The 26,149-nt window shown below is 40.0% G+C and overlaps 1 protein-coding gene and 1 pseudogene across 1 annotated transcript in view; both read right to left on the reverse strand.

The window, feature by feature from the left end:
- The window catches only part of GALNTL6 (polypeptide N-acetylgalactosaminyltransferase like 6), a 1,114,860-nt gene that overhangs the window by 126,374 nt on the left and 962,337 nt on the right, over positions 1-26,149 (reverse strand). The window lies entirely within an intron of this gene.
- Positions 10,794-19,584, reverse strand: LOC118616443 (annotated as a pseudogene).

A 26,149-nucleotide genomic window follows, 5' to 3' on the forward strand; every position in this document is an offset into this window, starting at 1 on the left:
AGAGCACACTCCATTCTTATTCAACATAGTTCTGGAAGTCCTAGCCAGAGCAATCAGGCAAGAACAAAATTAAAAGATATAAAAACATCCAAATTGGGTAGGAAGAAATAGAAGTATCACTTTTTGCAGATGACATGATTCTGTGTATAGAAAACCCTAAAGACTCTCTCTCTCTCTCTCTCTCTCTCTCTCTCTCTCTCTCTCTCTCTATATATATATATATATATATATATATATATATATATATATGAAACAATAAACAAATGCTACCAAGTTGCAGGATACAAAATCAATGTACAAAAATTCACTGCTTTCCTATATACTAACAATGAAATTTCAGAAAAAGAAATGAAAAAAAAATCTTTTTGCAACCAAAAAGATAAAATACCTAGGAATAAACTTAAAAAGGGATATGAAAGACCTATATACTGAAGACTACAAAGCAATATTAAAAAACACTGAAAAAGACACAAGGAAATGGAAAGGGATTCTATATTCATGGATTCGAATAGTCAATATAGTTAAAATGGCCATATTACCCAAAGCAATATACAGATTTAGTGCAATCCTCATCGAAATCACAATGATAATTTTTAAAGAAATAGAACAAAAAATTGCCAGATTTGTATGGAACCATATAAAACCCTGACTACCCAAAGCAAAAGAAAGGAAAAAAAGAAAAAAGAAATAAAGAAAGCTGGAGATACCACACTACCTAACTTGAAATTATATTACAAAGCTATGATAGTCCAAACAGCATGGTATTGGCAGAACAGTAGACAAATAGACCAATGGAACAGAATTGAGAGCCCAGAAATAAAACCAAAAGCATATGGGCAAATATATATATATTTAAGTTCAGTACCTTTTTAAAAAATTTTTTTCTATCTTTTTAAAAAATTAATTAATTTTTGTTACAGATGTTTCTCCTTTTACCTCCACTGATTCCCCCCACCCCCTTCCTCTGTGCCCTGTCCGCAGCTTTGTTGTCCATGTCCATTGTTCATGCATACATGCATATAAGTTCTGTGGTTTATTTCTCCTCCCAACCGCCTCTTCTGGGGATTGTCAGTCTGTACCCCACTTCCACGTCTCTGGGACTACCCCATTCCTCAGACTGCTATGTTCATTATATTCCACAAATAAGTGAAATCATGTGGTATTTGCCTTTTTCTGCTTGGGTTGTTTCACTTAGGATAATACTTTCCAGGTCCCTCCATGTGGTCTCAAAGGATAAGAGATCTTTCTTTCTTATAGCTGCATAGTACTCCATTGTGTATATGTACCACTGATTTTTTTTTATCCATTTTGTCTACTGATAGACATTTGGGCTGTTTCCAGATCTTAGCTATTATAAATAGTGCTGCCACAAACATGGGGTACATATATTCTTTCTGACTGGTGTTTCAGGTTTCTTAGGGTATATTCCTAGAAGCAGTATCACTGGGTCGAATGGAAGTTCAATTTTTAATTTTTGAGGTAACACCATATTGTTTTTTATAGTGGCTGCACCAGTCTGCATTCCCACCAGCAGTGTACTAGAGTCCCCTTTTCTCCACACCCTCGCCAACACTTGTTGTTTGATGATTTGTTGATGGCAGCCATTCTGACAGGTGTGAGGTGATACCTCATTGTTGTTTGAATTTGCATTTCTCTGATGATTAGTGATGTTGAGCATTTCTTCATATGTCTCTTGGCCATTTGTATGTCCTGTTTGGAGAGGTGTCTATTTAGTTCCTCTGCCCATTTTGTAATTGGGTTCTTTGTCTTCCTTTTGTTGACTTCCTTATGAGCACTCTATATATTTTGGAAATTAACCCCTTATCTGATGTATCGTTGACAATTATGCTCTCCCATAGAGTGGATTGCCTTTCCATTTTGGTGGTTGTTTCTTTTGCTGTGCAGAAGCTTTTGAGTTTGATGTAGTCCCATGTGTTCATTTTCTCCTTTGTTTCTGTTGCCTTAGGTGTTGTATCAGTGAAAATTCTGCTGCATATAATGTCTGAAATTTTGTTGCCTACATTTTTTTTGTCGAATTTTTATGGATTCATGAGTCACATTTAACTCTTTTACCCATTTTGCGTTGTTTCATGTGTATGGTGTAACTTGATGGTCTAGTTTCTTTTTTTTTTTTTTTTTGCATATAGCTGTCTAATTTTCCCATGGCCATTTATTAAAGAGGCTGTCTTTATTCCACTGTATACTCTTGCCAACTTTGCCAAATATTAATTGAGCATATTGTCTTAGGTCCATTTCTGGGTTCTTGTTCTGTTCCATTGATCTATGTGCCTGTTCTTGTGCCAGTACCAGGCTGCTTTGGTTACAGTGGCTTTGTAGTATAACCTGAAATCTGGTAATGTGATCCTTCTTTTTTAAGATTGTTGTGGCTATTCAGGGTCTTTTTTGGTTCCATATGGACTTTTGAAATATTTGTACTAGCTCTGTAAAGTATGTCGTTGGTATTTTAATGCGGATTGCATTGAATCTATAGATTGCTTTGGGTAGTATGGATATTTTAATGATGTTAATTCTTCTAATCCATGAACAAGGTATGTGCTTCCACTTTTTAATATCTTCCTCTATTTCTTTTTTAAATAAACTGTAGTTTTCTGTGAATAGGTTCTTTATTTCTCTGGTTAAGTTTATTCCTAGGTATCTTAATTTTTTTGCCATGATGGTAAATGGGATTGTTTTCTTAGTTTCTCTTTCTGTGAGTTCATCATTGGTGTATAAGAATGCCATTGATTTCTTGACGTTACTTTTGTATCCTGCTACTTTGCCAAATTCATTTTTTAAGTCTAGTAAGTTTTTGATGGAGTGTTTGGGGTTTTCTACATATAGTATCATGTCATATGCGAATAATGACAGTTTCACTTCCTCCTTTCCAATTTGGATCCCTTTTATTTTTTCTTCGTGTCTGATTGCTGTGGCTAAGACTTCCAGTACTATGTTAAATAAGAGTGGTGAAAGTGGGCATCCTTGTCTTGTTTCTGTTTTTAATGAAAATTCTTTTAACTTTTGCTCATTGACTATGATGTTGGCTGTAGGTCTTTCATATATGGCCTTTATCATGTTGACGTATGATCCCTCATTGCTGAGCATTTTTATCAGAAATTGGTGCTGGATTTTGTTGAATGCTTTTTCAGTGTCTATTGATATGGTCATATGATTTTTATCTTTCATTTTGTTTATGTGGTATATCATATTTATTGATTTGGAAATATTTTACCAGCCTTGCATACCTGGGATGAATCCCACTTGGTCACGGTGAATAGTTTATTTGCTGTATTGTTAGATTCGATTTGCTAGTATTTTGTTGAGGATTTTGCTATTTATGTTCATCAGGGATATTGGTCTGTAGTTTTCTTTCTTTGTAGTGTTTTTTTTTCTGATTTGGGAATTAGAATTATGCTGGCTTCATAAAACAAGTTTGGAAGTCTTCCTTCTTCGTGAATTTTTTGAAATAGTTTGAGGAGAATGGGTAGTAGTTCTCCTTTGAATGTTTGGTAAAACTCCCCCTTGAAGCAGTCCAGGCCTGGGCTTTTGTTTGCTGGACGATTCTTGATTACATCTTTAATTTCTTTTATTGTTATTGGTTTGTTCAAGTTTTCTATCTCTTCTCGGTCCAATTTTGGGGGACTATGTGTTTCTAGGAATTTGTCCATTTTGCTTAGATTGTCAAATTTGTTGCTGTATAATTGTTCATAATATTTGTTAACAATCCTTTGTATTTCTGTGGTGACAGTTATTATTTCTTCTCTTTCATTTCTGATTTTGAGTATTTGGGTTCTCTCTCTTTATTTCTTGGTAAGTGTAGCTAACAGTCCATCAATCTCTTTTATCTTTTCAAAGAACCAGCTCTTTGTTTCATTGATCCTTTGAATTGTTTTTTTGTTCTCCATGTCATTTATTTCTGCTCTGATCTTTACTATTTCCTTCCTTCTACTTGCTCTGGGGTTTTCTTTTTGTTTGTTTTCTAGTTCTTTAAGTTGTGAGGTTAGATAGTCTGTTAGAGATTTTTCTTGTTTTGTGAGGTAGGCCTGTAGTGCTATGAACTTCCCTCTCAGAACTGCTTTCACTGCATCCCATAGATTTTGTTTTGTTGTGTGTTCATTTTCATTGGTTTCCAGGAAGTTTTTAATTTTTCCTTTATCTCCATGGTAACCCATTTATTGTTCAATGACATGCTATTTAGCCTCCATGTTTTCAAATGTCTTTGCATGTTCTTGTTGCAATTGATTTCTAGTTGCATGCCATTGTGATCTGAGAAGATGCTTGTTATGATTTCAATCTTTTTGAACTTGTAGAGACTTAGTTTGTGCCTTAACTTATGGTCTATCTTTGAGAATTTCCCATATGTACTTGAGAAGAATGTGAATTCTGTGGTTTTGGGGTGTAATTCTCTGTAGATATCTATTAAATCCATTTGATCTAGCACTTCTTTTAGAGTCTGTGTGTCCTTGTTAATTTTTTGTCTAGATAATCTATCCAGTGATGTCAGCAGGGTATTGAAGTCCCCTGCTATTATTGCATTGCTGTTGATTTATCCTTTGTAGTCCTCCAACAAATTTTTAATATATGTTGGTGCTCCTATATTTGGTGCATATATGTTTACCAAGGTTATATCTTCCTGATGGATAGATTCTTTCAATATTATGTAGTGGCCTTCTTGGTCTCTGGTTATGGCCTTCATTTTGAAATCTACTTTATCAGATATGAGTATTGCTACCCCAGCTGTTTTTTCCATTCTGTTTGCTTGAAATATTTTTTCCATCCCTTCACTTTCAACCTATGTGAATCTTTTGTTGTGAGGTGGGTCTCTTGTAAACAACATATAAGTGAGTCATGTTTTCTTATCCAATCAGCTACTCTGTGTCTTTTTATCGGAGCATTCAAATCATTCACATTTAAGGTGATAATTGATATGTACTAATTTATTGCCATTTTTGTTTAGTGTGGCTCTATTTTTCTTCCTATTTCTTCTACTAATTACAGCAGTCCTTTTAAGATTTCTTGCAGTGCTCGTTTGGTGTTAATATATTCCCTTAGCCTTTTTTTTTTTTTTTTTTTTGGTCTGGGAAGCTCTTTATTTGACCTTCTATTTTGAATGATAGCCTTGCTGGATAGAGTAGTCTTGGATTCAGATCCTTGTTTTTCATGACCTTGATTACTTTGTGCCACTCCCTTCTGGCCTGTGGTATTTCTGTTGAGAAGTCAACTGAGAGCCTTATGGGGGTTCCTTTGTAGGTATACTGTTGCTTATCTCTTGCTGCCTTTAGGATTCTCTCTTTGTTCTTCATTTTTGGCATTTTGATTACTATGTGTCTTGGTGTGGGCCTGTTTGGGTTCTTCTTCCTTGGGGCTCTCTGTGCTTCTTGAACTTGAATGCCTTCTTCCTTCACCAAGTTAGAAAAGTTTTCTGTCACTATTTCTTCAAATATATTCTCTAACCCTTGCTCATTTTCTTCCTCTTTGGGTACTCCTAGGTTGTGAATGTTATTACATTTCCAGTTGTCCCACAGCTCTCTTAAGTTATCTTCCTGTTTTTTCATTGTTTTTTCCTTTTGGTTTTCTGATTGGTTGATTTTTTTCTACCCTATCTTCTAATTCACTGATCTGGTCTTCAGCTTCCTCTACTCTGCTGGTTAGTCCTTCCAATGTGTTCTTTGTTTCTGCCATATCATTCTTCATTTCCACTTGGTTAGTTTTCAGTGTTTCTATATCTTTACTCATGGTGCACAGATCCTACCAGTGTCCCTGGTTATATGGTCCTGTCCTGCTGCTTTTCTGAGGACTTGTCTTTATTTTCATTGTAATTCCTGTTTGGTCCTGGGAGATCATCTGTGTAGCTTCCATTCTCTCGGCGTCCATTTTCACATCTTCTAAGCCTATCTTGTGTGCAGCTGGGTCGCACAGGCCTCTCTGGTGCCCCCACACCCTGCAGGTCCTGCTGGTAACTGGATCACACTGTCCCTTTGGGGACCTGGCTTTATGCCTATCTTGTGGGCTGCTGGGTTGCACAGGCCTCTCTGGTGCTTCACACCCCACGGGTCCCGAGGGTAACTGGATCACAGAGTCCCTGCTGGGTTGCACAGGCCTCTCTGGTGCCCTTGTACCCTGCAGGTCCCATGGGGAGGCAGCTGGATTGCACCAGTCCATCTCAGGCTCTGGCTTCCCATCGCTCTTGTGGGCTACTGGGTCGTAGATGCCTCTGTGGTGCCCCAGCACCCCGCAGGACCCAGGGGCAGCTGGATTGCACCAGTCCCTCTAGGGCTCCAGCTTCCCACTGCTCTTGTGGGCTTCTGGATTGCACAGTACTCTGTGGAGCCCCAGGTCCTGCAGCTGGTGGCTGGGGAGTGCTGCTACCCAGTGGGGCTCAGCTCCTGCTCAGCTTTTGCTGTAGTTTTTGGGAATGGGTCTCAGCTGCTGGTCTGTGCTTCTGTTGCCTGGGGATGGATGTCTGTTCCCCAGACTCTGCTGCTGGGCGTTTATCTAGACTCTGATTGGGCTGCTACTGTGGGGGATGGTGCTGGGATCCTGGGTGTCCGGGGCTTCTGTGACCAGCACCTTGGCAGCTCCACTACTGTGCACTGGTATGTGTTGACTCAGAGTGTCCACTGGTCCAATGGTGCCTGGTGCACTGGTGGCTCAGGTTGCTGGGCCCTATCCGCTCCCACTGCCTTCTCCCAGGGAAGACCGGGATCTTCCAAAATGGTGGGACCTCCCCAGGGCGCAGGGAGAAACGCCCTGAAGGGCTGCTTACTGTGGTAGCTGGCTGCTCCTGTCCACAGCACAGAAAGCTTCTGCTCTGCATCTCTGCACTGCATGAGTTTGGTTGTCTACCTTCATGTCCACTCACACTCTTCCACACACTCGCTCACTCTGTCACACACTCACCCTCCCTCCGTTCCTGCCCGCTGCCATCTTCTCTTATCTCCGGGCAAATATTTTTTGTCAAAGGAACCAAAAACACACAATGGAGAAAAGAAAGCCCCTTCAATAAATGTTGCTGGGAGAATTGGAAAACCACATACAAAAGAATTAAATTAGATTATAGTTTGTCCCCTTGTACGAGAATTAATTAGAAATGGATCAAAGACCTAAATATCAATCTGAAACAATAAATTACATAGAAGAAGACATAGGTACTAAACTTATGGACCTTGGTCATAGAGAATATTTTATGAATTTGACCCCAAAGGCAAGGGAATTAAAGGCAAAAATAAATGAATGGGACTATATAAAACTAAAACATTTCTGCACAGCAAAAGAAATCACCAACAAAACAAAATGATAACCATCTGCATGAGAGATGTTATTTGCTCCCATTCAGACAACCCAAACAAGGGGTTAATATCCAAAATATATAAAGAACTCATACAACTCAACACAAAGCAAACAAATAATCTGATTAAAATATGGGTAGAGAACCTGAACACACACTTCTCCCAAGAATACATAGAAATGGCCATCAGATATATGAAAACATGTTCAATGTCACTAGCTATTAGGGAAATGCAAGTCAAACTACAAAGAGATGCCTCACACCTGTTAGAATGTCTATTATAAACAAGACAGGTGATAACAAATGTTGGAGAGGTTGTGGAGAAAAGGGAACCCTCATTCACTCCTGGTGGGAATGTAAATGTTACAGCCACTATGGAAAACAGTATGGTGGTTCCTCAAAAAATTAAGAATGGAGTTAGCATATGACCCAGCAACCCCTCTTCTTGGTATCTACCTGAAAAACTCAAAAACATTTATTCACAGATATATATGCCCCCCTATGTTTACTATAGCATTATTTATGGTGGACAAGACATAGAGACAACCAAGGCTTTGACAGATGATTAGATAAAGAAAATGTAGTACATATACACAACGGAATACTACTTAGTCATAAGAAAAAATCAAATACTGCCATTTGTGACAACATGGCTAGACCTTGAGAATACTGAGTGAAATAAGTCAGTCAGAAAAAGTTAAGAACCATATGACTTCATTCATATATGGAATATAAAACTGAAACTCAGGGACACAGACAGACAACAGTATGGTGGTTACCAGACAAAGTGGGGGGAGAGGTAAAGGGTAAAGGGGGCCAAATATATGGTGACAGAAGACGATTTGAATATGGGTGGTAGGTAAACAATGCAATATACCATTCATGTATCATAATAATCTCCACTTGAAATCTATATGACCCTATTAACCAATGTTACCCCACCAAATTCAATTAATAAAAAATATTCTTGCAGCACACAGGTTAAAAATCACTGCCTTAGCATCTTGATCATTGCACTTCTTCCACTAGGCTACACCAGACTGAATCTATCTATCTATCTATCTATCTATCTATCTATCTATCTATCTATCTATCTATCTATCATCTATCTATCTATCATCTCTATAATCTATCTGTCAATTATCTATCTATCTATCATCTATCTATCTATCTATCTATCTATCTATCTATCTATCTATCATCTATCTGTCATCTGTCATCTATCTATCTATCAATCATCTATCTATCATATGTATGTATGTATGTATCTATCAATCATCTATCTGTCATCTATCATCTATCTATCTTTGAACAGGAACAAGTAGCAGCAGCAGCAAAAATAGCAACAGATTTTTCTGCTTTTGTTTCTAAGAGGCAATAGTTACTTGGACTGTATCCTAGGAATGTGGGATTCTTTGATTTACCAAGTAGATAATCTCTAACTGTTACACAAGGAACAAAATCAGAATCTCAGATTTGTTAAGTTTAAATATTAAATAGCCTATGACCTTATGCTAGGCTGTAACAATATGGACCCTGTGAATCATGGCTTCTTGTATCCGTGCCTTTTGTGGTACACACTGATTTCCTTGGCCCTGTGACTTGGTTCAGCTAATACCAACTGATGTGGTGCAAGCACAGTCCTTGTCCTCTGGGGCTTGCACTCTCTCCTACTTCTTCTAGATGTCTGCTACCACGCGAAGAAGCCTGGGTTAGACTGTTGGAGGCACATGGCCCAGCTGACACACATCACCACTACTAGATATGTGAGACTACCTTAGACCATCCAGTTCCAGGTGAGTCATCAGATGACTATTGCCACATGTGTGACCCCAGGTATAGGCTGACCAACTGTCTTATTTTGCTCGAGACTGACAGGTTTCCTAAAAGGCTGGACTTTCAGCGCTAAAACAAGAAAGTCCCAGGCAAACCAAACCAGTTGCTTATGCTAGTTACGTGAGACCAGTAGAACCTTTCAGCAGAACTTAGTCTAAATTTCTGATGCTCAGAATTATGAGCCAGCAAAATGCTTGTTGTTTTAAGCCACTAATTCTGGGATAGTCTTTTATGCACACATAGACAGCTGATAACAGATCTTATTCTACATTCCAAGCTCTTAAAGATGACGTATGATAGCAATTTTACTATGCTACTGTTAAATAATAATAATCCTTGATAGAGACAGAATTCTGGTTAGTTTCCTAATTTCTAAGGTTTGTCTGACAGAATTTTTTTTAGGCTTATTTTTTAAAGATATCTCCACTAGTGCCCTAGGGTATATTGCAATGTATAACTGGTTTTTAGAGCTCCTTAGAATACAAGTGAAAGCCTTTCCCTAGGGGAAAAAAAAAAGCATTCTATTTTTCTAGATTTACAAATGCAAACATTCATGTTTAGAAAAGCATGGGTAGAAAAGGAATCAGAGCCAACCAGTTACCCAAAAGCAGGTGGCAGGATTATCACTTTTCAGCTTTTTGGATAAAATGAAGAGAAAAACAAAATGATAAATCATAGTGTAAATTTTGTACTATTTTGTACCATGGTTTTAATTGTGTTTTTAATCACAAACATAAACACATGTAAGATTATGTCATGGTTAAAAAGGTTTTATAGAATTGAATATGCTTTTTGCTGCTTACTTCGTACTTAGCATAGTGTAGACTACCCTGTGAGAGGATATAAAGAGTTGATAGGGGGAGGAGATCTTGTGAATGTCAGTACAAATTATATGGGGCATTAAGCCAGACTACAGCCATAAAAATCATGTGACGGCCTTGGTTTGATGTTCCAATTAAGTTGGTGGTTCTGAAGTTTCCAGGAATCCTGCTGCCTTCACATTTTCAATGGTTGGCCCTGATCTAACAGGAGATGAAACAGACAACTCTGGATGTCAAAAAGTACATCAACAACTAGCTCAGTGGGTACAGAAGGAGTATGGATAAAATGTGCTAAATATCGGATTAATCTTTGTTTTGTGATTAATATGTTGTGTCCCTCAACAACTTCTGGGGTCTAAAATGGTGTGTGTGTGTGTGTTTGTGTGTGTGTGTTTATGGGTGTGCAAGTGGAGGACCTGCAAAGAATGGGAACCAGCTTGAGTGTTCCAAAAATATTTTTTTTACTCTTACAGTGAGTGGATGGATGGATGGATTCTCCTGTGTGAATAGAGCTGGTATTCCTGGTAACCCTGTCAGTTAAGTAGATACATGCTAAACAACATATTGGGAATAACTACACTCCACTTCTCAAAATGCAGAATATATCTGGTCTCTCCCAGTGAAATCTCTTCAACAGTGTTTGGTGACCTATGAAGTATATATATGACAGCTTATTCTCTTGTCACTTGCTGTCCATTTTTCTCTTTGAGCAGTGCAAGGGATTGGCAACTTGGCTCCAAGCTTCCTTTTGGATTTCCTTTTAAATTCCAAAATTATGTCCCCAGTAGAACCATGTGGCCATTTGTATTAGATCTATTCATTCCTGATCTCTAAATGGCTACAGATTTTAGTCATGGCTTCATATTGCGCATCAGAATAATGACCATGGTGATGGTTTCCATTACTAATCCTCTCCCTGTGCAGTCTGAACACTGCAAACTCTCCCTGCCCAAAAGGACAAAGAAGGTCATGTTAACACTAAATCATCAGAATATAGTGGTCTTTCAAAAAATCTTTGGGTCCATCTGTCTTCATTTTCCCCCCCACGAGAACTTTACAGTTCTCCTGACATCCCTAGGGATGTCTATAGTGTCCTCAGGAGCAAACCTGCCATGCTTTTCTGCTCCAACCCATTCAGTCACTGGCTATTGTGCCTGATGCCAGCCTCCATGAGAAAGCTGCTCCATCAGCCTCAGTCATGTTCTGCTGGTGATTCCTTAAATGAGCCTGTCACAGGAAGGTTGCCCTTTAACCTAGGTCTTGTGCCATGTAACCTCTCCTGCAGGTGAGCTCTAAAGCCACCCAGCTTCTGCTCAGAATTTCACCAGCACCACTCTGTTTGCTTCTGAAATTAACCTTGCTCTCCACAGGGGCCACCAACTGGCCTCTCAGGCTAGACAGTGAGATTTGATGTATTCTCCTCTCCGTTTCCCCAAATCTTCTGCTATGGTCTAAATGTGTGCTCCCCACAGAATTCAGATGTTAAAACCTAACCCTTAAGGTGATGGTGTTAGGACAAGTGTCTTTGGAAGGTGATTAGATCATGAGTGCAGAGTCCTCACGAATGGGATTAATGCCCTTATAAAAATGGCCTGAGACATCTCCCTTGCCCCTTCTTCTGTATGAGCACACAGCAAGAAGTCGGCAGTCTGCAACCTAGAAGGGGGCCGTTACCAGAACCTGACTATGCTGGCACCCACATCTTGGACTTCCAGCCTCCAGAACTCTGACAAATAAATTTCTGTTGTTTATAAAGCCACTCAGTCTAGGGTATTTTGTTATAGCAACCAGTGTAGATGAAGACATCTTCCATTCTTCTTTAGCTTAAAAAAATTCTGCCAGCTCTACATCTATTATTTCACCAGCCCACCAGGACAGCCAGTCTCTGAATTCCCAGCTTGGGCCCAGCAAAGGCAACTTGCTTCTCCTACATAGAACACAGGTCAGATTTCATAAGATTATCAGGATAGAGACTCCAAGCCCTCCTGTTTTCTGTTATTTGTCTTCCAACATGACTTGCATCTCTTCCTAAAATCCATACTTCCACCTAGATGTACCCTCAGATCCTTATGCAATATTGATGAGTGCCCATCCCTTAAATTGCTCATCTCATATCTGTTCTAGTCTATCAGGTTTCATATTCCCTTACACTCTGCCATCCACCTTGCAATGATTCTCCCTCATTGCCCTCCCTCTCCCTTGTCCAGGCTCTTACCACTCCCGTCAACACCAACATTAAAAGGAACACAGTGATACTCCAAAATGGCAGAGCCAATCATTTATTTCATCAGTAATGGAGACTGTTCAGAGCTCAAAATACTGAGGGCAGAGTGAGGAGCCTTTCTTCTTGGATAAAAATATAACTTTTCATTCAAGGGATAAATGCTAGTTATTAACATCTAAGCCTGGGTGAAACTGCAGGAAAGCTTGTTTTATGCTTCATTTATTTAATAAATGCCTGGCAACTTCTTCTTGTGAAAACATTGCCCCTTCGTTTTAGAAAGGAATGCAAAATATGCCTTTTCTCTTTGGTACTGATTGCAACTCAAAGGCAATTTTGTCTCATTTCCTAGTATTTTATATCAGTCTAGAATTGACTGTAAGTGGCATGGATTTTAATCCCTCTTGTGAAATCTCTACCTTTTAATAAATTCACACTGTACATCTACCCCCTACTTACCGACCTTAATTTCTTAAAAAGAAGCAGAGCAAAAGAAAACAGGGACTATGGAAAAGAGGTGTTAAGAAAAAAGGCTATAACCATAATTTATTTAAAAAATCTGTTTAAAAGCATTATCTTATTTTTCCCTCCAGGTGGAGCCTATCCACAGAGAAATAGAACCATATGTGGCAGGAGAGAGAACACCTTTGTTGTGCTCTGTGCTCTGTGCTCTGTGCTCTGTATCTGTGTCTATCTCCACCTCTCTCACATTCAACGACAGTTTTCAAACATGTTGACAAATTCTTAGATCCTCTTCCATTTGAGAGGTGGAGTCTAGCACCTACCCTTAAATCTGGGTGGGACAGTAACTGCTCTGACCCAAGGGGTATGGCAAATTGAGCCCCACTGGCTTCCAAGGTGGTTTGTGAGAGACCACATACCTTTTATCTTGGTTATTGGAAGATGTGTTCTTGGAGTTCTGACCTACCACATGAGAATCCAGCCAATACTGCAGCCGCCAGGGTAGGAGGAAACACAGGCCAAGTAGAGAAGCCACGTGGAGGTGCTTTGATCTCTTTCTTGCTTAGGCAAGTTTGAAATGTCCTTCGGTCTTGACAAAAACTCTTTTCCCTTACTTTCTAGGTGGTTTTTTTTTGTTTTTTAAGGATAGATCTTTAAAGAATGTTGTGCTCATTTTTTTTTCAAATAAAAAATTTTTCAATATTACAAAAAATAAATTAATCCATGGTACCCCATCTATGCTATATTATCTATTGCTGTGTAATAAGCCACCTCAAAACTTAGTGATGCAAAGCATGCAATATTTGGGACACACTTACAGTATAGTATTATCTGTTGTTTATCCGAATTTAACCACACATTGTGTATTTTATCTGGCAATTCTAGGATACAGATTCTTTCTTACAGTGTTCCTATGTCAATACCAGAAAAGAAATTTGCTTGGCTTTGCCTGGATCAAGCACATGCCTTATACAAAGCATGAGATGGAATATAGCACACCTCTGTGGTCAGTCAGAAACGGGGGATATGGGAAAACTTCCTGAGTTGCCACATCTATTATACACTCTCTGGTGTTTCACTCTTCCTTTGAAAACTTGAAGAATAAATGCACTTCAAACTGTGGCTGAGGTAACTATTGGATTTATTGGCTAAATTCTTCACAATTCTAGAGGATGAGGATGATTATTTATATCCGCTTTTGTAGCATCAATTTTATAGGATGTTGCCTTAGTCAGTTCAGGCTGCTATAATTAAGTACCATAGAGAAGGTGGTTTATAAACAACAGAAAGTTCTTTCTCCTAATACTGCAGGTGGAGAAGTCTGAGACCAGGGTGCCAGTATGGTTGGGTTCTTGGTTACAGACTGCCTACCTCTCATTAACATCCTCACATTGCAGAAAGAAGGCTAAAGAGCTATTTTGGGGGGTCTTTTTTTTATAAGGGTGCTAATCCCATTCTTCAGGGCTCTATCCTCAAGACCCAATTACCTCCCAAAGACCCTTACCTCCCAAAGACCCTTACCTCCCAAAGACCCTTACCTCCCAAAGACCCTTACCTCCTAATACCATCATATCGCAACTTAAGATGTCAACATATGAATTTTGGGGGAACACAGACCTTCAGTCCATAACAGATGTTGAGATTTACCAGGGATTTCTTTCATCAGATACCTAACAGATAGCCAAGGAGTAAGCTGATAGTCCACTTCTTAGTAGTTCAGTGAAACACACAATTATTGAGAACCTATGTTCAAGATACTGAATGCAGGATGCAAAATGGAGCAGTAGCCTTTCTGTCCCTGTGGTGCTCAGGGTTAGTGGGGAAGACAGACACAGAATCAACACAGTGTGGTGTGGGAAATAATTTAGTGTACTTTATGGTATTGCCAGAGGGTTATGTGCCTTAACTTGGGTGTGACAGTGGGATGGGCAGGGGTTAGCCAGGAAGTGCATTTCCATCAGCGGAAACAGAACAGACAAAAGCACATAGAGATGAATAGCATGATGTGTTCCGGGTGGGGTTGGAGCACATAGTGTCTGGGTTCTAAGTTGGTGTGTATAAATACAAGCAACTGGTTAAAGCTAGACAGTTGAGTGCAAAACCAAATGTTATGATGGGTGAGGCTAGAAAAGGCGGCAGAGATCAGGATGCTGAGGGTCTTGTGAACCATATTATGGAGCATGGATTTGATTTGGAACTTTCCGTGCTTATTCTTTCCTGGGACATGGAAACCAATGAAAGCTGTGTGTGGTCTTTTTCCATGTACAGGCACATGTGCTCAGAATCATTCATGAAGATTCATGGGGAATTACAAATATTATCAAAAGGCTAAACAAAGAAGGTTTAAAAGGCCCAGGTTAATAATCTCAGTCAGACGCTGGGTACCACCAAGGAATTTAAAGCAGGACAGTGATTCAGACTTCATCCGTATTTTTGGTAGAACGCTCTGATGGCAGTGTGGAGAGCAGGTCTGAGGATGACAATACTGAAGTGGAAACCAGGTGGGGTGAAAGCTGTTTAGATGAGAGACGATGATGCACTTTTGCTAACGCCCTAGAAAGAGCACTAGATGGAATAAATATTTAAGAGGTAAAATTGGCAGGACACAGTGACTGAATGACCTGGGGAGCAGCAAGGGGTGGGTGGGTGGCAAACATCTAATTATCAAATTTAGAGGAAGGATTTTTCAGCAGAAACATAAATGACCAAGTTAACATTATAGTTTTGGGTCAAAAGGTAAAATCTAACTACAAAGAAGTGAGACATCGTTTCTTAACTCGTAGACTCTGAAAGCAACCCACGAAAAAGGACTTCTAAAAGTATTTCTTACTCTATTTCAAAGAGTAAATAACTACTCAAGGCTAAAAATGTGCTATTCTTTTTGAAGGATGATTTATTTGAATGGATAATTTTACATTTTTCTTTCATTAAGGAGTCACTAAATTGTAGTCTATACTTGTCTTTAAAGGAGAAGATATTTGTAGTGAGGTTCAAGTAGTTATTTAGAAATTACCCTTAAAGTGGATAATGCTTAAAATAATTGAAATGAACAGAAGGCAGTTAGAATAAATTCTTACTAATTTGTACTAATTGAGGGGAAGGTCAAGTGAAATTCATTAAAAATCAGAAATATAGGATACTATTTTCAGTCATATTCTTATTGTAAAAATAACCTGAAGGAAAAAGTATTTTTTTCCCGCACTGTCACGTAAGTGCTTCCTACTTTTGCTCTGCAAATTATCATGGGGGATACATGCAATCAGAACCCAACTTAACTTTGTAGGACCACTACTGACAAAAACCAGTGTTGCATCCTGGCCTGTTTGGCTCAGCGGTTGGAGTGTCAGCCTGTGGTCCAGAGAGACCCGGGTTCGGTTCCCGCTAAGGACATGTACCTCAGTTTGTCCCCTGGTTGGTTCGTGTGGGTGGCAATCACTCGATGTGTCCCTTTCACGTAGATGTTTCTCTCTCTCGCTGTCCCTCCCACTCTATCTGAACAAAAAATGTCCTCCAGTGAGGATAAAAAAACAACACAAAAAACCAGTGTTGCTGTGGCAGAAACAAATCACAGACTACCTCTATATCCTTTTGTTTAGAAAATACTGAAATTTATCAGCAGCTCCTAACTGGCCACTGAGACACAATTGTCTCACTTGCTTTGAGGTACAATTTTGAGCATCATTTCCTAAGTTTTACATGCACGATATCATGTGCATGCACACACACACACACACACACACACACACACACACACACACAAAGTGAGACGCTAGAGGCAGAGACCATAGATCCTACTGTACCCTCTGTTGGGATAGAGACTATTACTGTGAAGCCTGCAAGCTGATGACACATCCCTCACTGGGCAAATAAGGAAAAAGCACAAAGGAAGGTGAATCAGCAGTAACCTTGTCTAGAGAGCGTTCATTTCGGGTTCATATCCTGTTTGGGAAGACTGAGGGACACACAGGATGACAACCTCCAGGATGCCTAGACCCGGTTCTGGTCAGAGCACACCCATCACTCACAGTGGAGTTTCCTGAACCAGGAAAATACATGTTCAACTTCCTGACAGGCCAGTTGGAATGTCCAAGAACCCAGGGAAATTAGATAAAGGCCATCATCTCCAGAAGAAGGGACAAAAGCTGGGAGTCAGAGGGCTGAGTGCAGATGTTTAAGAAGGCCCAGTTGTGGTTACAGCCTGGCACTAGAAGGAATGAGGGTATACTGAGGGAAACTCCACGAAGAGAGGGAGAAATTCCATGAAGAGAGGCAAAGGTTCCCCTTACCTCACTTAAAAAAAAAAAAATATACACACACACACACACACACACACATATATATAAAATGTGTTTGTTGCTCATAAGCGTTCCACCTTGACCATTGCTATAAGCTAACAATTGTTAAATTTTCAGAGAGCTCAGAAAACTGACTCAGGTGAAATCAAGTTTTTTCTTTCAACTTAACTTTAAAAGCAGAATTTGGAGAAATATTTAATATTACATTTCTTTTCAAGGGGAGTGCTTTTCATAGATGACTTTTATTCATTTTAACGATCACCAGATTTATCAAACTCGGCATAGCTGATCTATACTATACTCACCAACAGCCTCGTTTAGACTAACAATGTTTCGTTTCTCACACACACCTGTTGCCAGAGCAACACTTCAGTGATGCACTCAAGCCAGTGGGATTTTGTCCTAAGCTCCAGCAATTTTTTTCAGTTCCTTTTGATTTTCATTGAAATGCTCACATTCTTCTTTGTTTCTGCATAAATTCATAAGTCAATTAAAGATGATTCTAAGCAGTATACATGCTCATCATAGCAGGTGCGTATTCAATCACAGTATAGTTCTTTACGTCAGTGTAGTTGCACTTATGTTTTCTGTGATGGGATGAATACCCAGCCTAACATCCTTCTGGGAACCCCAATTCCTTTTAGGGGATTTGATTCTATTCCACGCCACTCTACTCCATGTCAAGAATATCATTTCGGAAAGACTAAATTCATAGCACAAAACACAAGGTGTGATGGAAATGAAAAGATAATCAAGGCAGGTCTCTTCTCAAGAGGAGTTTATAATGTAGTTTCAGATTCGAATTTGAGTGGCAAATAGTAAAGACTTGGAAAAATGCAGAGTAGGTATTTCCATGTTAGTTCATCAGTGGTCTCTGCAAGTGGAATGAAACAGTCCACATGAGTTCAGTCTTAGAATCTGTTTGTGCCCAGTGGATTCCCCTTTTTTTGCTGGGACTTGTGTTCCCCAGCCCCTGAAAATGCTGTGGAACAGCTCCCAGCTGCTTATCCTCTGCAGAACTTGTTTTTGGCTGAAGGCAGCTGCCTTGTCCTGAGAGCTGAGAGGTAACACCCCCTTCCCTGGGCTACCCTCAGGGATTGGCACTGATAGGCTGACATAGGGGTGAAAAAGCCCAGCCTACTTACTCATGGAGGGTTAGCTGCCTGTATATTTATGCTCCAGACCCCTTGGGATCAGTCTACATCCTCCTTAGCTCTTCTCCTGCCCTATCCATTTCCCCTGCTACCTGGTAGATCTTTCCTGAAGCAACTCCTGCAAGAAATGAAATGCACCCAAATCCCCATCTCAAGCTCTGCTTCTAAGAAATTCTACCTAACTCAGTTTACTTGTTTATTGTTTAGTTTAGGGATTTATAATAGGACACACTGATTTATATTCATTATATTAAACTCTTAAAGATTTTATATTTTAAACTTACTTGTGGCTAGCAATGATTTGCACTAGGGGAGGATTCTTCTCTCCCCTTGACTGAAACCATTTTGGGGGAGGGGTAAAGTGAATTTATTTTCTATATGTGTTTTTCTTTTTGTAAAAAAAGGGAAAAAAGCCCCCTCGCTTCCAGAACCCAAAGTCCACTGGCCATGGGGGTGGGTTTGGGGGTGGGGGTGGAGCCTGGGCCTGCTCCCTAGGAGGAGGTTTGGAGTAGAAGGCGACGGCATTGACACTCTAGTCTATGGGGAGGAGGTGCCCTAGGCACCTGGCCCCTAGGCGGGCCCCGCCCAGGGCGGAGGAGTGATTCAGCTTCATCAGGTGAAGCTGGAGAAGGAATTCTGAGCCTGGATCTCTCTGCCCTGGGTCAGCGCCACAAGGAAACCTTCCTCCAGCAGCTCCCAGCTCTTCCACACAGAGCTCATACACGGGATAGGGAGGCCGATCTCCTCTTTGAACAAGACCGGGCCAATCTCAGGCGACACTGCCACAACGTGTCTGCCCAGCATGTCCCCAGCCTTCCTGAAGATGTACCGGAAAAGAGCCTTCTGCAATTTTCCGACAAAACCCAGCAAATCTGCATTTATCAAAGTCCCTATACAGGTGTACGAGGATTCCTAGGCGATCTGGCGCCTGGAAATAGTTGAACATGGCCTGATTGACGGAGCCAATGTCATGAGGAGCTGCCTCTAGGTTGTCAGTGGAGTCAAACACTATTTTCACTGCTTGGTGTGCAATCCAGTAGGTTGAACCCTTGTCTCCCATCATGTGGCCCCGGCCACCGGAGCCACTCTCTGAGCCATCGGGGCTGATGAGCCTGCAGTTGGAGCCGGCCCCAGAGATGAGCACGATCCCACCACCCGCGTAGCTGTGGCGGTGCAGCCGGCGGCATCAGTGGTGATTAAGTAGCTTTCATCCAGGTAGGGAAATCGGCCCCTCAGCTCCTCCATCAGGATCCTCACCGCAGCCTCCTGCTCCCCACGGCTCAGGGATGGGCCCAAGCTTCGCAGAGGTACCAGAGGATCGATCGACCCCTGCTTTCCGTTTGGCCCTGTTCACCATCTCGTTGATCCTCTCCACACACTTGTCTGTGCCGATCAGCCAGTGGTTTGTGCTGAGTCCATCCGCTTCTGCCAGGATCTGCCCGTCCTCTGAGAGTAACAGGACCTTGGACCGTGTTCCTCCCCCCTCTACACCCCCGTAGAGCGTGGCCATGCTGATGTTACTGCTGCCGCTGATCCCGCCGTCTGAAACCACTTTTTTTTTTTTTTTAAATTGAATTTATTGGGGTAACATTGGTTAATACAATTATCTAGATTTCTACAATACATCGTCTGTATATTGCATTGTGTGAAACCAATTTTCTTATCCACATCTGATTTTTTTTGACAGGTCTATGTCTCCCAGCGTAGAATACCATCAGCCTTACCAAAGGAGTCAATGAGCTCCATATAGAATCAGGTCCAGTATTTAATGTCTGCACCTGTCAGTGAAATGGACAAAGTATTCCTACAACTTAACAAGTAATCATGTAGCATGGCCACTGGGTAGGCTATGATGTTCTTGACATGGTGGCCAGAACAAATTTTAGAAGGAAGGGTTATGTTTCTCAAATTCACTGTTCTGTGCCCTCAGGTCACAAGATTAAAAACAAAAAGTACTTATATTTTGGCTCTGTATAATGGTCCATGGATGGTCAAGTCAATATATGATTTCACCTGATGCTTTGATTAGTGAGGACATACAAAGGGTTATTTTCACGTAGGAACTGGACCCATGAGTTCCCAGCATTAAGTACTTCAGACAGAATTTCTGAGACAGGACCTAATGCAGGCTGCCTGATTCCCAGGTTGGTGTTCTTTTTATTTTCCATCAGTGAAATAGCGAGATGAAGATCACATTTCTATTTTCTCTAGTAATTCTTAGACTGTGAAGACCTACTGATGCATGGTTCTGAAGTAATATGCATTTTAAAAGCAGGTTTTCTCTGTTATAAAAAGGCAGACAAATGTTAATTTGCCTAAATTCTCTTTTCTTAGGAGGTTTTAATATAATATATTCATAACCATTTTTTATCTTCCTAAATGTTATAATCTTTTCTTCTCCCTAGTTCACAAAGATGCTGAGAAAATGAAGTGTCAAAAGGGTCTTCCAAGTGCTTTGACCAGCTTGGGGGCAGCTTTCCCATCTCAGCTGGGTGGCATTAGCTCTAAGAGCCTGTGATTCTGATGTAGTGTTGCTATGGAATTTCCCAGATTTGAATCATTTGTCTATTTATATGTCCTTTCAGGGATGGTAAATTGCAGTCACCAGGTCACCACTGGTTTCTAAATATTCCTTTTGGGCTATAAATAGAACAGAAAACTGCCGGTGGCTCATTCTGTTCATTGCCATGTTCTGATAATACAAAAAAAGCACCCGAAGGTCCCTTTCTGGTCTTTGTAATGTGACATTTGTCAGACACCCCTGTGGAGGGTTAAATATACAGAAAGCATGTGGAAGAAAAGGCTCTACATCTAATTCCATATGTACACCGATTCCCATTGAGTATTGCTTATCCTTCACTGTGTTTAGATGTCATCACTGTGCTGTTACTCCAATTGTATGGTTTAGATGACTATATTCTGAAGGCATGGTTACCTCTCTAGGTGGGCATGATGTGGTCTGTTCTCTGAAGCTAAAAAACAGAAAGCTATTCATTTTGCCAGATGGCATGGTCACAGGTAACACCTGTCTGTGCTATAAAGACAGGGAAGTCTGGCCACGTGACGGAGCCTGATAGATTCTGGAAAATGAAAGCTTTGCTGACAGGCCTTAGTCAAAAAGGGAGTGAAGTTGTCAGAAGACATTGTGTACCCTATTCTCCTCTGTCCCCATTATACTTTACAGGTGATGTCGGCCAATCATTCAACAGACAAATCAACAAAACCACAGAAGGATTGTTTAAGTCAGTGGCTGTCTAGGAGGTTCATTTCCCTTTCCCATTCTGCCTACTGTTGCCGTGTTCCTGAAGGCCTGACACAAAGAAAAGCTCTTCTTGTTGGTCTGAGATCCTCAGTCCTCTGTGGTTTTCTGACTGTCTTTTGAGGTTTGCCACCTCTGTTCTCTAAAACTCATGTACTCCAGGCATTCAACAAGCATTTACTTCACACCTACTAAGCAATATCAAGAATTGTGCTCCACTCTACAGATGGTCACTTTAATCTATAACATGGGATGCAAACACATTCATTACAGGATATTTGTATGTAGGGTAATTTTATATCCCCTTAGTCCTTGACAGTCCTAATGTATGCCTATGGCAAATGGTGGTTATTAATAGCACCCACCTTTATTCTTGAATGTCTCTATTTGGATAATGGATGAATGTATGTAAAATTTAGTATACTTAGAAGATTCTGGAAATTTCATTTCTTCCAGATAACTATCTTAGAACCTTAAAATCAGGATTAGAGGCCCCTTTCACATATTCCCATGAAGCTTGGAAACACATCTATCACAGCATTTTCTACCCCACTACTACCTATAAGCTCCTTGAGGGCAAGGTCTGCATTCTCAGACATCAGTTTAGTCTCAATTGGCTTAGGACTGAGAAAGAGGGAACTCAGTGTTTGATTGAAATTATTATTAAATATGCAGCTCAGGCTTATAATATAGATGGAGGTGTGGGCTAAGGAAAGTGGTCCCGAGCAAGGGATGCCTGATCAGAGCCTTGAAGGTGAATAGGAGTTGTCCAGGAGAAGAAGGACACAGGGCAGAGCACTTCGGACAGAGCAGCAGCTTATTAACAGCAGGAGGTATAAGAAATCATAGTACTTTAGTTGACATGGCAGAATCTTAAGGTGTGAAGAGTTTTAGCCAAAGATTCTGGGAAGCAGTAAGTACAGACTGGGTAAGGGGAGGTCTGTACATACACTGATGAGTTTGGACTTTGTCAAGAACAACAATAAGTATAATTGATCAACACCTAATTTTATGCCAGGCACTGGGTTAAGTTCTTTAAATGCTCTATCTCAATTTGTCCTCACAATTCCCCAAGGAGTTTGATATAGCTGTTATCCCCATTTCCCACATGAGAAGACCCAGGTTAGAAAGTTTACTGATTTGAATGACGTCACGTGGTTGAGTATGGATTTGAACCAAAAGATTTGACATCAACGCCTAGCATATTCTCTTTCTCCTTCTCTCTCTCCTTCTTTTCCTCTCAGATACACAAATGCGCGTGCGTGCGTGCGCGCACTCACACACACACACACCATCACAGAGTTAACGAGGAACCACTGAAGTACTTGAAGCTGGAAATGACATGATCAGATTTCTCTTTTAGAAAGACAACCTTGGTGGAAAGATTACCTTTGGGAATGGACATTTGGAGTTGGATACCAGAACCAAAAGCATCCTGCTAGAAGACTATTCCAGGTATCCAGGTGGGAAGCACGTGAACCTGACCCAAGGCAGAAGCAGTGGAGATATTAAAAAGAGATTCTAAGGACACAGAATCAGCAGTATTTGAAGGAGAAGTTGAAACATTTGGTTCCAATTTCAAGCCTTGTATCTTTGGAAATCAGATGGTGCAATTCCCTGAAACTGGGAGTCAGATAAACAGGTTAAATGATGAGTTTAATTTGGGGCATGTTTTGGTTGAGCTGTCTGTGCAATATTCAAATAGATTTGTTATATAGGTAGTAGAATTTGCAAGACTAAGACTGAAGAAAAAGACCTGGAATAGTGGTATAGATATAGGACTCACCAGCAGGAAGTCAGATCCAGGATAGAGACAGAGAGAAGGGAACAGGGCCATGGATATGAGAATACATACTACAGGTTGCTGTGTAGGGATCTAAGAAGGAGAGAAGCAGGAGGAAAATCAGGATAAAATCATGTCATAAAACACAAGGGAGGAGATGTAAAGTATATGATTTTCTAACCACTATACTGTATACCTGAGACTAATGCAAACTAATGTTAAATGTCAACTGTAAATAAAAATGAAATTCAATAAAAAACAAGGGAGGAGAGAAATCAAAGTGAGGGAGATGATGAATCAATTGCGAAAGAAACCAACATTATCTAGCTTCTACAAATGGAAAAAAAATCTAGTACTTATAAAAGTTGGCTAATGTATGTCTTATAAAAATAATTAAATAGGTTTTCATGAGTATATCTGGAAATATTACAGAGCTAAATTGGTATTTCAAGGCAACAGAATTACAATTGCTATTCAGCTCATCAATCAAGTCTAATGGTATCTGACTACTAACATGTACCTTGATTTAAAAACTGAGTAGTCCCATTGATTCAAAGTTTTTGCCTTTGAGAGGCACAGAACCTGTGGCCCAAAATCCTGCAAATGTCATCCAAACTGGATGCCACTTTTCACCCTACAGAGTGAGATTCTGAATATTATCAGGAATATAGCCTTGCAGTGCTGGGCGTCGGGGCTTTCTGAGCAAATACTGCTGATCTCGATGCCATAACCCTAGCTCATCTGGATGAAATAGTGCAGTGTTGGCATTTTCATGGAATGGGTCACTGGACCCAGATGAAGAAAAATTGAAGTTATTGTGCCCTACTGTACCAGTCCTTTCTCTATGACAGCAGTATTGTCCTTGTCCTTCATAGAGATATTTGAAACACTCAAGTCTAATGAATTTTCTGCTCTGTCTGGATATGTTCCCCTGGCAGCACATGGCAAACTTGAAAAAATATTGCAAAGGTTATCAAAGGTTAATAGTTTCTCAACTTTCTTTTTTCTAGGGAGATAATAAAACCCAAATCCTTTCAGGCAAGGAGATCCCATAATATCACTATAATTACAACAGTGACCCTGTAAGGGTAGTGTTCCATTGATAATTTGCCTCTAAGAGTTTTATTCTATTTTATTTTTGTTGATACCAATCTCCTTCCAAAATTATTTGAAATATTTTTAAATAAGGTGAAAAAATAAAAGTGTAGTTAAAAGAGAAATAGAACATTAAAGGAAAAAAATATTTATTGCATAAACCCAATCTAATATATGTGACATGCCTTAACATTACATCTGTCTTTGAGATTTTTAATAGATTAAAATACACTTTCTTTTGAGTATCTGAAAGTATTATTATTATTATTATTTTTTATCCTCGCCTGAGGAAATTTTTTCATTTTTTGTTCAGGTAGAGCGGCGGGGGGAGAGAGAGAAAGAGAGAGAGAGAGAGAGAAACATTGATGTGAAAGGGACACATCGAGTGGCTGCCACCCATACGACCCAACCAGGGCCAAGGACAAACTGCAACTGAGGTACATGCCCTTAGCGGGAAATGAACCCGGGTCTCTCTGGACCGCAGGCCGACACTCTAACCGCTGAGCCAAACCGGCCAGGGCTGAAAATATTATTGATAAATTATTCCCTATTAGCCTTAGAAAGTAAATAGATTACTTGGATGCATTTCATAGCTGAAACTGAAGTAGAGAGATGCTGACACCTTGATCTTGAATTTCCCAGACTCCAGAACTGTGAAGAATGAATTTCTATTGTTTATAAGCTCCCCAGTCTGTGGCATTTTGTTAGAGTAGCTCAATCTGACCAAGACACTGGCTATGAGAGGGCAGGAAGCATTGACAAAACAATAGATCTGGGTTACTATGTGCTTTTAGGAAGGGGGTAAAGAACAGGCCAAGTCGTAAAGACTCAGAGAAGGGAGTGTGTGGGAATGTTTCTAAGCCAGGAAGAGAGAGCTTGTTGGGAGGACTGAACAAAAGTTCTAAATCCACGGCAGACATGCCACCAGGCTCACTCTTCCATGTCACCTTCGCCTTGCTTCTCTTCCTACATAATTTAAATATGTCACTGATCTCACCATGGTAACCATAGTTGCCTTATTTAAGTACTTGGAACTATAAGTGGAACCATCCAGGAAGTGAAAGTCTCTGTTGAGTAGATGCTCTGACATGGGCTTGAGTGACAGAAGACACACACACACACACAAATAAAAGCCAAGTCATGCAGCACTCTCATGGGGCCGAGCCGGTCGGAGCTGCAGAAACAGGTGGGTGTAAGCCTATGCTACAGATGAAACAGAAAGGGCATTTCTCACCAGCTTCTCCTTAAATTTTATCTAATTCATTGCATTTCAGTGGATTCTAGAGTATTTTATCTGCTGAAAAAATTTATAAATATTAGTCTGTATGTCCTATCAATCATTTTCAAGAACATGGTTTTCATTTCTCATCACAAAAGAAAGTAACATCTAAATTTCTCTTCTGCAAGCTAAACACAATGCCTTGAACTATAGACAGTTGTTCCTAATATTGCTGATGGGCAAAGTGACATTATATATGGAGAGGCCATATGGGATTTTGTATTTAATTAGGCACTACACTTATTAAGCAAAAACAGTCAACATTTTCAGGGAAAGATTATTTCAAGTTGGTAAGTAACCATTGCTAAATAATAGTGTAAACATCATGTGCAGACTACACAAATAGCTGAGTATATTACCAATGATTCAAGCCTCATTAATATGATTTGGTTTTCACTGCTATATTTTCATAACAATTTTAGGCATCATTTATATATTTCCTTTCCTCATAAATATAATTTAGAAAATCTTTCCTTAATTTATTTATAAACACTGGAATAAAATCAAGTTTATTTCTTATGTAATATATCTTAGTTTTCCTGGTTTGCATAGCACCTCTCTATACAACATCTGGTTGTTTAATAAATACATTATGATACACCTCCATTCAACATTTTCTTTGGAAAGAAAGAACAGGTGTTCTGAATCAGAGGCTTTTT

This window comes from Molossus molossus, unplaced genomic scaffold, assembly GCF_014108415.1.
Source record: "Molossus molossus isolate mMolMol1 unplaced genomic scaffold, mMolMol1.p scaffold_m16_p_4, whole genome shotgun sequence".
NCBI lineage: Eukaryota > Metazoa > Chordata > Mammalia > Chiroptera > Molossidae > Molossus > Molossus molossus.